At 47.3% G+C, this 12,482-nt stretch overlaps 2 long non-coding RNA genes across 4 annotated transcripts in view; both read right to left on the bottom strand.

Annotated features, from left to right (window-relative positions):
• Positions 1–3,244, bottom strand: part of LOC309614522 — a 41,212-nt gene extending 37,968 nt beyond the window's left edge. For 2 of the 3 annotated variants that reach the window (XR_014236230.1, XR_014236231.1), the window contains exons 1-2: positions 1,909–3,244; positions 800–1,663 (exon numbers count right to left, since the gene is read on the bottom strand). This is a non-coding gene — a long non-coding RNA (uncharacterized lncRNA). Of the gene's footprint in view, positions 1–646; positions 1,664–1,908 lie in introns of those variants that run through there. The other variant, XR_014236232.1, reaches the window with a different exon arrangement.
• LOC309614531 overlaps positions 1–12,482 on the bottom strand; it is a 267,051-nt gene that overhangs the window by 107,598 nt on the left and 146,971 nt on the right. The window lies entirely within an intron of this gene.

Genomic DNA, 12,482 nt, shown 5'->3' on the forward strand with positions numbered 1-12,482 from the left:
AACAGTTTTGAAACACAACAGAGCTATGTATTTGTATTGTGCTTTTCAGTTTTCAAAGGGCTTTTACATCCACTGTTTTATTCACCTGACTGAGCAGTGATCTGCCAGGGAGAACAGAGACAAATTCTTAGATTCGCCAGAACCGACTGTTTCTGGTGGGGATCCATCCTGATGGAAACTGAATCAACAGCATATTTTCAACTACATGGCAAATAGCCAGATGCAAAATACCACCCTAGAAAAGGCATCGCCTAAATGAAGTAGCACACTTGGGACTGACTTACCTTGACGAAAACCACCCCCTTGTGGATTTCTAAATTTGTTGAAATAGGCAGAAGTGTAGCACTTTGGGAGATGGACACACATATCTACATAGACGCCACATGCATGCAAAGCTTCCTTCTAAGCTGTGATCTTATCTCTCTCTCTAAATGTCTCCACTGCTTTTAATACCAAACTTGTTTAGCTATCATGTCATGGTGCCTTGGCAGAGAGATGGATTTATATTTGGAAAAAGCTCATGTGACAGTCCTGTGATATGGAAATAGCCTCTGTGTCGTCAGAAGAGTCCGCTAGTCCGAAAGCCCATTTAGCAGTTGTAATGATGGGGGAGGGGGAGTATTTTAGCGTCTAGCCGCTGTCTGTGAAAACTGACAGTCTGTGTGCCTTCAACGTCTCTATTAACTTTGTTTATGAGTACTAAAAAGTCACTAAAACTTCAAATAATAGGGGAACCAACGGGTACAGTGGAAACAATAGTTGTGTATTCACTAATCATTTGATAACAGGACTTTGTTACCTTGTTGCGATGTGTCCAGTAAAGCAGTGGCTGATCAACTTTGTATGCAAAGCCCTGTGTGTTAGGAAGTCGAATCCTCAAGATGCAGGTTCATCATCATTCCACCTGCAGTTCAGCAAACGCTGAGCACAGAGGGTTCTGGGGGCCGCAGGCCTGCGGAGGGCCTGTCCTTCACTTCCTTCACGTGCTCCGCAAAGGCACATCCTCCGCGTTCGCTCCATGCCTGTCTGATTCCCCGGCCCCCAACCTCCTTACTGCGCTTTATTTTCTTCATAGGGCTATCCGCATGTAAAAATCACAGGAACTTTGCTTACATTTATGTCCCTTTCCTCTTCCCTTTAAACTTCAGAGATCTGTTCACCTCCTCCAGTCCGAGAACAGCACCTGCATGTGGAACGCTCTCAGAACACGTCTGCTGAGCCAACACACAGGAGTTCGCTGCAGGCTATGAATGCGCGATGCTGGAACCTCTCCGGGCCCCCTGGTTACAAGTGAACAAGAAAGTCAGTGGATTCCAAGCCTTCTCCAGGCCGGAGCTTTGGCTGCCCTTCCACCTCCAGGTGGATACTCCCAAGTCTCATCTAGAGGATCTCGCTGGCCCGGTTCAGCCATTCTGAAGCCTGGAGATGTGACATGGTCAGTGGAAAGTCTTGGTTCTAAGACAACGTTGGATCCAAGTTCATCTATCCAAGCTCGGAGAGCACCAGAAAGAGATAAATGTGTGATTGGTAGCAGCTAACACTGCGTGAAGAGAGTGATGGATTCTACTCCCTGGTCATTGCGTGTTATTTTCATTGCTGGGGGGCGAGTGGCGCTTGCTGGTGAAGGGCCCTTCCGCTTTCTTCTGCTCTTCCGGAGCCGCTGCTGGAAGAAATTACACACCGAGCTTACTGGTTTCACTTTAAATTCATGACCGCAAACCTGAACCAGGCCTCCCCGCAGCCCGGACTCCCGCTCTGTGCTTTCCACAAGTTAATGTTCCGCCCCCCAGGTGACCGCTTCACATGATTTTCTCTTTTCTAGTCTACACACACGTGTTTCCGTGAGATGCTAGACCCCAAAAACTAGGCAGCCTCCCCCCATTTCTGCCCCCAAGTCCACACACCTACCCAGGTCTGCCCATCTTTCCCCTTCTGTTACAGGAATAAGAAACGTGTTTCCTTGTTACGGGCTGAATTTCGATTGATGCGCTGAAACCCTAAACGCAGTGCATCAGAATGTGTCTCCTGTGAGCTAAATGTTTGTGTCGCCCCCCCCCACCCCCCGCCGAGTTCACGCTGAAACCTAACCCACTGTGTGACGGTGTTGGGAAGTGGGACCTTTGGGAGGTGATTAAGTCATGTCAGGGAGGGGAAATTTCCCCCTCTACCCCTCTTGAGTTCTTGTGGCTGGACTAATAATAAAGTTGACACGGGACAGATGAACAGGAGAAAAAGAAACCAATCTTAATTGTGTGCATGGAGGTTCCAAAGAAATGACACTAAGAAGCGGCCAAAGCAGGCAGCTTTTATACCTTTTAGACAAAGAAACCATACACTGGTGAGGAACTGACAGGACAAAGAAACCTAGGTTTGGGTGCTCAATTAGTAAAGAATCTAAACAGACTTTGGGCCTGGGGAGTCAACTAAAGGAGTCACAAGATTTGTTCATCCAGCCTTCTTGGCCGAATTCCCTATCTCTGGCGATAAGGACGTCCTTCTACCTCTGCATGCAGGGAGAAGCACCTTTCACAAGGGAGATTTATTTCCTGCTTCAGGGAGACAGAGAGGAGGGTCAGAGTGTCCCTCTTGCGTTGGGTGTTTCTTAAGTAACTTTAATGCAAAAATAACCAATATGCCGTTGAGGCACATTTTGGGGGCGACCCACCCAGGGTCCCCCACAGTCATGAGGGCAGAGCCCACATGAATGAAATTAGTGTCTTTGAAAAGAAACCCAAGAGAGTTCCCTTGCCCCATGTAGGAGGGAACAGGCTCTCACCAGACACCAGATCTGCCGGAGCCTTGACCTTGGACTTCCCAGCTTCCAGAACAGTGAGAAATAAATGTTGCTTAAGGGCCCCGAGTCCACGGATTTTTTTCCTCAGATGTATAGGTTTTATTCCCATGGAGATGCTGCCTGTACTTGATTACAGACCCTACAGCATCCGGACCATTCGTCCTCCATATACTCTTGCTCTGACTTTCACATGTGGAGCCAAACATTGGTGGAGCTGTGATTATTTCTTATTTCTGTGACATTAAATGGATAAAAGATTCCATTCACAGGAAGCATGAGCTTCACTCCCTAGATGAGGAAAGTCACAGGTTTTTCATCTCTCCAAGCCAAATTTAGTTTTTCTAAAGTCCCCCCCTCGGGGTTGAATGAGGTCCTTGCCTTCCTCACCTTCCAGAACACTGGACATTGCCAACAAGTTCACTGTTCAAGTCCAGGAGTTTGGGAGCTCAAATAATTCTGAGCCAAATTTGAAGACGAGGTCTTTAGCAAAGCCAGCCCCCAGGAAAACTGGGCACTTGTTTCCCTGGGGACCTCCCCACTGCCCGAGTCCCCAATGGGAACCCCCTCAGACTAGGCTCCTCCAGGCCCCCGTCTGTCACATCTCCACCTGCTGGGAGGTCCAGGTAGAATCTGCTGGGCTCCCCTCTAGGGGCCAATTTTAAAAATAACCTCTGGCTTGGCCAAGTTTTTTTTCAAATGGGATTGAAGGAAGACAAAGTCCTAGTATAGGTGAAAACAGATGGAAAATATCTACATTTCATTTCTTTTGCTGGATATTTAGTAAATTTTTCAAATGGAGAAGCAAATATTTTTCCCAGCATAAACATTTCTTGAAGTATCCTGTTAAAAATGTCCTCCCCCTTTTTAAAATTTTTGTTGTTGTTGTAGTACATCTGAAACTCCTATTATTTTGATGTTGGACCTCCCATAATTATCTTCTAATCCTTGTACCTTTTTCTCGTTTTGCTTCTCTTTATTACTTATTGAATATAATTGACATATAACATTGTAGTTTTAGGTGTACAACATTATGATTTGATACATGGCTATGTTGCGAAATGATGACCACAGTAAGCTTAGTTAATACCCATCACCACACATAGTGACAGATTTTTTTTCTTGTGATGAGAACTTTTAAGATATACTCTCTTAGTAACTTTTTACAGTACAGTATTGTTTACTATAATCACCACGCTGTGCATTACATCCCAGGACTTATTTATCTTATCACTGGAAGTTTGTACCTTTGACTATCTTCACCCGATTCACCCACACCCCACCCCCTTCTGGCAACTATCAGTCTGTTCTCTGCATCTATGAGTTTATTTTTGTTTTGCTCTTTTGTTTTGGTTTGCTTTGGGGGCTGGTTCCACATATATGTTAGTTATATGGCATTTTTGTTATAAACAGTCCAAATAGACTAAGATAGTGATTATATTTGGAGACTGGGTCTTTACAGCGATAATTAAGTTAAAATGAGTCCATTAGGGTGGGTCCTAGTCCAGTGTGACTGGTGTCCTTATAAGAGAAGGAAATGTGAGCACAGACGTGCGTGCACAGAGGGGAGACCGTGTGAAGACACACGGAGAGGACGGCCACCCACCGACCAAGGAGAGGGGCCCTTCCCTCATGGCCTCAGAAGGAACCCACCCTGGTGGGAATTTTTTTTTTTTTAATATCTTGCTATTTGTTTTCTTTTTTTTTTAATATTTATTTATTTATTTTCTTTATTTTATTTTATTTTTTGGCTGTGTCGGGTCTTAGTTGCAGCATGTGGGATATTTCACTGTGGCGTGTGGGCTTCTCTCTAGTTCTAGCATGCGGGCTTTCTCTCTCTAGTTGTGGCACGTAGGCTCCAGGGCACGTGGGCTCTGTAGTTTGTGGCACTCAGGCTCTCTTGTTGTGGAGCACAAGCTCAGTAGTTGTGGCTCGTGGGCTTAGTTGCCCTGCGGCATGTGGGATCTTAGTTCCCTGACCAGGGATCGAACCAACGTCCCCTGTGTTATAAGGCGGATTCTTTACCACTGGACCACCAGGGAAGCCCCACCCTGCTGGGACATTGATCTCAACTTCCAGCCTCCAGAGCTGGGAGAAAATGAATTCCTTTAGTTTAAACGACCCATCCTGCAGAACCTTGTTACAGCAGCCCTGGGAAACTAACGCATTCCTCAGACCAAAGGGCCATCTCTCCAACTGTGGTTGCTGCCCCCCTTGATCTGTCGTCCCTCGTCTTTGCTTTCTGGCATCTACTCTTCCTTCCTCCTGGATTACTCTCCACCCGTGTAGACATCGTCCCTGATCCTGGGTCCAGCCGCCTCTCCGGGTTTTGTGTCTATACACACCATCTTGACCTCTTCATTCACCTTTACTCTGTCAAATCTACCCTCACTCTAGCCTTGGCCGTGCCCAACAGCCCCTCTTGTCGAGGTCACCTGCCAAGGTGGCCTCACTGCCGTCCGTGCTGTTCTTCCGGAGTCTGGGAAGTGCTGGCGTGTTCCTTCCACAGCCCTGTGGGGTCAGCGGACTGTCCCCAGGGCTCAGACGAGGAGGTCACGCTTAGATACACCTGCCAGCAGGGCCGAGTCTCCACGGCCGTCACTGGGTGAACTGGACGTGAACCTGAGCTCGCACTGAGCCCTGCGCTGGACGGTCACCTGTGGGCCCACTGGCCAGGACTCCTCCTCCTCCTCCATCCCCGCGCTGAGACCCTGAGGCCCTGTTTCCACAGCTGCCCTGGGGAAGCCTCCTGGGTCCTACCAGTTTCCCCAAGGTCATCTCGTCCCACATCCTGCCATTCCCACCCCGAGGGCAAGAGAGGAGAAGAGACAAAATCTTCCTTCAGTTCCTGCTTTAATGTGGTCCTTCTCCAAGTAACACCACACACACACACACACACACAAACATATATACACACATACACAAACATACACACACACATATACGCAAATACATACACACACATACATATACACACTCATATATACACATATACACACATGCATATATACATACATACACACACATACACATATATACACACATACACATACATACACACATATACACACATATATACACACACATATACACATAAGCATACACACATATACACAAACATATATACACACACACAAACACATATACACATACTCACATACACACATATATACACATACACACACATACACATATACACACAAATGTATGCACACATATGTACACGTACACGCATACACATACATATACACGTACACACATATACACATACACATACGTACACACATACACATGCACATACACATACATACACACACACATACACACACACACACACACACACCCTACCCTTAAACCTTCCCCCATAGCATCTGGTACTGGAATCTGATATGGGGGAATTCACCGCTGCACTTCACAGTTTATCTTTCAGCATTTAGAAGTGCTTTTGTTTTCTAGCAGAGGTATCAAGTGTTACTATATTAAATTCATTTACAATGTTTCTATTCTGTTTCCAGAAAATTTTAATTTCTCATGGATTGTGTGAAAACTAATTGCCAAGCCCAAGGAAGAGAAAGTTAATGTTAGGATAATATTTTCTGTTCTGTAGCTTTTATTCGAAAAGTTCTACATTCTATATGTCACAGTCTTCATTAATTAAGTCTCTGATAGACACAGAATATGAAGTCACTCAAGGTGGAAGCTTGGGGAGACCTCTGTTGACAAGAGCAGAGGTCGCTCGGTTTCTGGGCGTACACATTGGGGACTTGCCGAAGGAGAGATGCCCAGAAGGCAGGAAGGTGCTGTCGCGATGCTCTTTGGGATGGCAGACTCAGAAAGTCCCCGCCGTGTGCAAATGCACAAGGCATTCCCCAGGCTCTAGACTGTGCACTTAGATCCTGAGGACGGGAGTCAGGCGGGGTCCCGTCAAGGCTGCTGGCCTGGCCCATCAGGAACGGACATCTGCCGCCTTCTGGCTGAGGCTCCGGTGCACAGTGTCTGAAGGGCGTCAGCTCCCCGTGCCGGCCCGTGGCCCAAGTGCAGGGCGTCCAAGCACAGCTCAGGTCCCCTCCTTTCCCTGCTGCCTGTGGCTCAGTCTCCCCCTCAAGGATGTGCTTATGAATAAGAATGACAATCCCAGTCTCATTTAGAGCAAAAGGGGGCTGAAGGGGGTGTTAAAAGATATACTGAAGCATATTAAAGTTTTTAAGAGTTTATTTGTGCAAAAATTGATTCCAATTAGCGGCATCCCATCCAGCAGACGGAAAGGCGCTCCGAGGGGCTGCACACAGTGAGACTTTGCAGGCAGAGGGAGCGGGAGCAAGGAGGTGAGGCCCGCAAACAGCAGGCTAGTTGTGTCAAGGTCACTCCCTTCAGGGCACGCCCGGGGTCTACCAGGCACATGACCCCGCTGGTGCTGGACGGCCATTCCCAGTTGATCGGTTTAAGATTCCGTTTCTGGGGCTTCCCTGGTGGCGCAGTGGTTGAGAGTCTGCCTGCCAATGCAGGGGACACGGGTTCGAGCCCTGGTCTGGGAAGATCCCACATGCCGCGGAGCAACTAGGCCCGTGAGCCACAACTACTGAGCCTGCGCGTCTGGAGCCCGCGCTCCGCAACAAGAGAGGCCGCGATAGTGAGAGGCCCACGCACCGCGATGAAGAGTGGTCCCCACTTGCCGCAACTAGAGAAAGCCCTCGCACAGAAACGAAGACCCAACACAGCCATAAATAAATAAATAAATAAAAATTAAAAAAAAAAAAAGATTCCGTTTCTGGGAGAGCAGAGACTAATGAAGTTAGGTCTCAGTTTGGTGACATGGGCTCAGTATAAGTGACTTTATTTGGGACCTATTGTCTCGTAAAAGATCAGGGCAGGGAGGCCGGGCGCCCCTGTCAGGGTCTTTCTGCCCTTGTTCTCTCTCCCATCCCGCTCACCTCCTGGTTGTCTCGGAGCAGACCCCGTCCTGCACCCCGAAGCCCCTAGCCTCAGCGAGCTGCCTCCGAGGGCCCCGAGGGCCCAGGCTGTGGGGACTTTGAGCTAGATCCCATAGCACACAGAGGATTTCTCCCCATCCGATCCGGGGACGGCCACGGCTTCCTTTACCTGAATTCTGATCCGCGATTAGCAAAAAGCCGTGCGTGTGCCGGGAAAGGGGCTGGAGTGGGTCGCCTCCATCACCCCAGCTCTGCTCCAGAGCCACCAGGAGTTTGGAGCTGGAAGGAGAACAAGAAGACAGAGGAAAGGACACGTGGGAGGTGTGGGCCCAGCCAGCTCGGGGCATCCGGGCCACATTCTGGGCGCAGCGTCCTCCCCCTCGAGGGCCAGAAGGTGGCACCAGGTGTGACAGGCTGTGCAGGGGTGGGGGCGGTGCTGGGAGGGGTTGTCATGGAAACAACGGGCTCTGGGAGGAGGCTTTGTCCGGGTTGCAAATAGGGAAGTGGTCTACAAAATGAAGACAAAATGTAATTTCTCGACAAACACTTTCTGTGGTATTTTTGTCACTGATCCTACCGCCCTGTGAGACGTGGAAATGCTTGATTCTGAGACCCTGGTGTCGTATGGAGGGAGGGGAGGGGGCGGGGGGGTGACCAGAACTGAGATCTCAGAGTACACATCACAAGTAAGGGGGGTGCTCTGAAACCCAGACCTGCCTTAAGTCCCATTTCCCCCATTTAATCTACTGTCTCTGTTAATGTCCTGTCTCACTGAACAGTCACCTCAGAAAACCTGAACCTCTCTTACCCTGCCTGGCCTTTACGCTGCCCTGGTTAGAAAGGGGGCTTTATGTGCCTGACAGCTCACACAAAGCCAGGAGATCTTTACTAATGCATGTGAGCCTTGACCAAAACCCACTTTGAGGTAGGGCTGGAAGCGTTGTCTGATCCCGTGATGCTGGTGTCACAGGAAGTCAACATTCTATTTGAAGTCTGCCCGCATGTTTGGGGTCGGGGGCAGCCTCTTGTGCACCGAGAGGCAGAACCTAGTGGCTGTCTTTTCCGTCACAGGTGGGACCTACACTGGAGGCTGGCGGACCCAAGCCACCAGGGTCCTGATGCGCTGATAGTAGCGAACATTTAGCTTTGGAGGGAGCTCACTGAAGTGGGAAGGTGGAAAACAGAAGGAATATCATTTACATCACCAATATAATATATAAAAATATTGTCACCCTGTGGAAATACCTAAAAGTCTTACCTCTGGGTGATACATCCTACAGTCAATGTACATTAAGGAAAGAAACAAACAAATAAGCAAGTTTGTTCGTTCAAGTAAACTTGAACACAGAATCCAGGGAAAGGCTGTAAAGGTGTCCCTTAGACAGACCGCTCGAGTAGAACATGAAAATAGAATGATAGGCTGCTCCTTGGGTTGTTTGGGCAGCACTAGAGTGGCTACAGTAACCATCGGGGCCAGGAATGGTGTGGAATATGGCTTTTCTCACCAGTAAAACATTCACCAGGAAGAGGGATCAAAGATCAGGGGTGTCAGGGACTTCCCTGGTGGCGCAGTGGTTAAGAATCCGCCTGCCAGTGCAGGGGACACGGGTTCTGAGCCCTGGTCCGGGAAGATCCCACATGCCGCAGAGCAACTAAGCCCGTGCGCCACAACTACTGAGCCTGCGCTCTAGAGCCCACGAGCCACAACTACTGAGCCCAACACGCCACAACTACTGAAGCCCGTGCGCCTAGAGCCCGTGTTCCACAACAAGAGAAGCCACCGCAATGAGAAGCCCACGCACCGCAACAAAGAGTAGCCCCCGCTCGCCACAACTAGAGAAAGCCCACGCGCAGCAAACGAAGACCCAACACAGCCAAAAATAAATAAATTAATTAATTAATTTTAAAAAAAATTTTAATAAATAAAATAGTGTTTTTTTTAAAAAAAAAAAGACCAAGGATGTCCCAGCCAGGTGCTAACAGCTGCGGGGTCTTTGGATGTGCTCAGTATCTCGGAGCACTTCAGCCCTTTAACCAAACTAGTCTCCTGGGCAGAAGCCCTTCAAGAGGAGTCAGTGTTTTCCAACACCTATTTAGCTCTAAATAGCAAGACAGGTTGATGGAAGGGTTATCAGGGACCTTACAGGGGGAGAACCAGCAATAGGGGAGCCCAGAGCTGTGCTTAGTAAGGGCGCATAAACCCCAGGTCCTGAATGTGCTGCCAGGCAGTGAGATGGGTAACGGTGGTAAGTCCCTAACAGTAACCAGAGCTGAGACCACTCACCGCATTCCCAGCGCGTTGACCTCCACGGACTCCAATCTCAACACACCGTATCCGAAGCTGCCATCATTCGCGTCCCGTAACGCGAAGCTTCTAGTGCTTTCAGACAGGACTGGTGGGTACTGAAACGTAATTTAAGCAAGAGGAAATCACCATCCGACTATGGGGGCCGTAATGTTGGATACTAAACGCTTAGTAACTAAAACGGTTTTTGGAAATGATTGGCAATAAAATGTTAATAACTTGTACAATATTAACATTGACTACAATTAATTTGCTAATAAAGTTAGTACCCTGAGTCACCTTACATGAAAGAATGTAAAAATTTTCACTTCAAAATATATTTATGGCACCACATAATATTTTAACATCATAAGAAAAAGCGTGAGGTTGGAGAGAGGAGGAGAGAGAAGAGAAAGTATCTGATTAATGATTCTGAATTTAACTTGTTCTAAAAGCTACTGCAAATCGTAAGAATATTCTCTACAGATTATACTGGATTTTCTGCCCAAGTGAGTTCTAGAAATAGCCTATTCAATATCAAGAACAAGAACCAGGAGTGCTGGTTGTATAACTTATCCACAGAGGAACTTAGCATTAAAGGAGAGTTTGGAAATGGGAAACTAAGGCCCCAAGAATGTGAATGACTTACTCAGGGTCACACAGGGTCTTGAAAACAAGTCTTCAGGCAGGTACTGGGAAACCTTCAGTGGTGCCAGCCTGTCTGCGATCACTTAAATCATCCCACTTGGAGACGAACAGCTGGGGAAACCTTGCTCTTAGTGAGCAGCCAAGGAAAATAAGCGACACAGAGGCCAATTTCTGGGAAATTAGCTGGCCCACGGCACTGCCCAGTGTTTGCAATCTGACACCCGTTAGAATATTTTTACTTGTAACTTTTAAAATTTTTACTTCAACCGTGTCCCCCACAGAATATTTGCAAATCATATATCTGACAAGGGATTAATATCTAGGATATATAAAGAATTAAAACTCAACAACAACAACAACAAAAAGCCATCTACCTAATTTTTAAAAGGGCAAAAGGCTTGAATAGACATTTCTCCAAAGAAGACACACAGATGGCCAATAAGCACATGAAAAGATGCTCAGCATCACTAACCATTAGGGAAATGAAAATCAAAACCACTGCGAGGGACTTCCCTGGTGGCACGGTGGTTAAGAATCCACCTGCCAGTGCAGGGGACACAGGTTCAATCCGTGGGACTTCCCTGGTGGCACGGTCGTTAAAAATCCACCTGCCAGTCCAGGGGACACGGGTTCAATCCCTGGTCTGGGAAGATCCGCGGAGCAATTAAGCCCGTGCACCACGACTACTGAGCCTGTGCTCTACAGCCCGTAAGCCACAACTACTGAGCCCACATGCCGCAACTACTGAAGCCCACGCGCCTAGAGCCTGTGCTCCGCAACAAGAGAAGTCACCTCAATGAGAAGCTGGCACACCGCAAGGAAGAGCAGCCCCCGCTCGCCGCAACTAGAGAAAAGCCCGCACACGGCAACGAAGACCCAACACAGCCAAAAGTAAATTAGTTAATTAATTAATTTTTTTTTAAAAACCCACTTCTCATTAGGATGGTGCTCATAAGAAAATAAAAACAGAAAGGCACACTTGTGGGCCAAGATGTGGAGAAATTGGACCTGTTGTGCATTGCTGGTGGGAATATAAAAGATGCAGATGCTGTAGAAAACTGTACACCAGTTCCTTAGACAAAATTAAACATAGAATTACTATATGATCCAACAATTCCACTTCTGAGAAAATACCCTAAAGAATTGAAAGCAGAGACTCAAACAGACATTAGTACACCCATGTTCACAATGGCATTAATCACAGTAGCCAAAAGGTGGAAGCCAGCCTTATGTCTGTCAGTGGATGAATAGATACACGAAAGGCAGTATATACTTACAGTGGAATATTACTCGGCCTTAAAAAGGAAGGAGATTCTGATACAGGCAACAGCATGGCTGAACCTTGAGGGTATTATGCTAAGTGAAACAGGTCAGTCACAAAAGGGCAAAAAGTGTGCAACTCCACTTGTATGAGGTACATAGAGCAGTCAAATCCATAGAGACAGAAAGTAGATGGTGGGGACCAGGGGATGGGGGAGGGTGGGTGGGGAGTCAGTGTTTAATGGGAACAGAGTTTCAGTTTGGGGAGATGAGAAAGATCTGGAGATGGATGGCGGTGATGGTTGCACAACATTGTGAATATACTTAGTGCTAGTGAACTGTACACTTAAACATGGTTAATATGGTAAATTTTATGTCATATTTTCTCCCAGGGATGCAAGATTTCTGCCAGGGATGCAAGGATTCTTCAATATACACAAATCAATCAACGTGATACACCATATTAACAAATTGAAGGAAAAAAACCATATGATCATTTCAGTAGATGCAGAAAAAGCTTTTGACAAAATTCAACACCCATTTATGATAAAACTCTCCAGAAAGTGGG

The sequence above is a fragment of the Balaenoptera borealis genome, assembly GCF_965194805.1.
Source record: "Balaenoptera borealis genome assembly, chromosome: 17".
Lineage (NCBI taxonomy): Eukaryota > Metazoa > Chordata > Mammalia > Artiodactyla > Balaenopteridae > Balaenoptera > Balaenoptera borealis.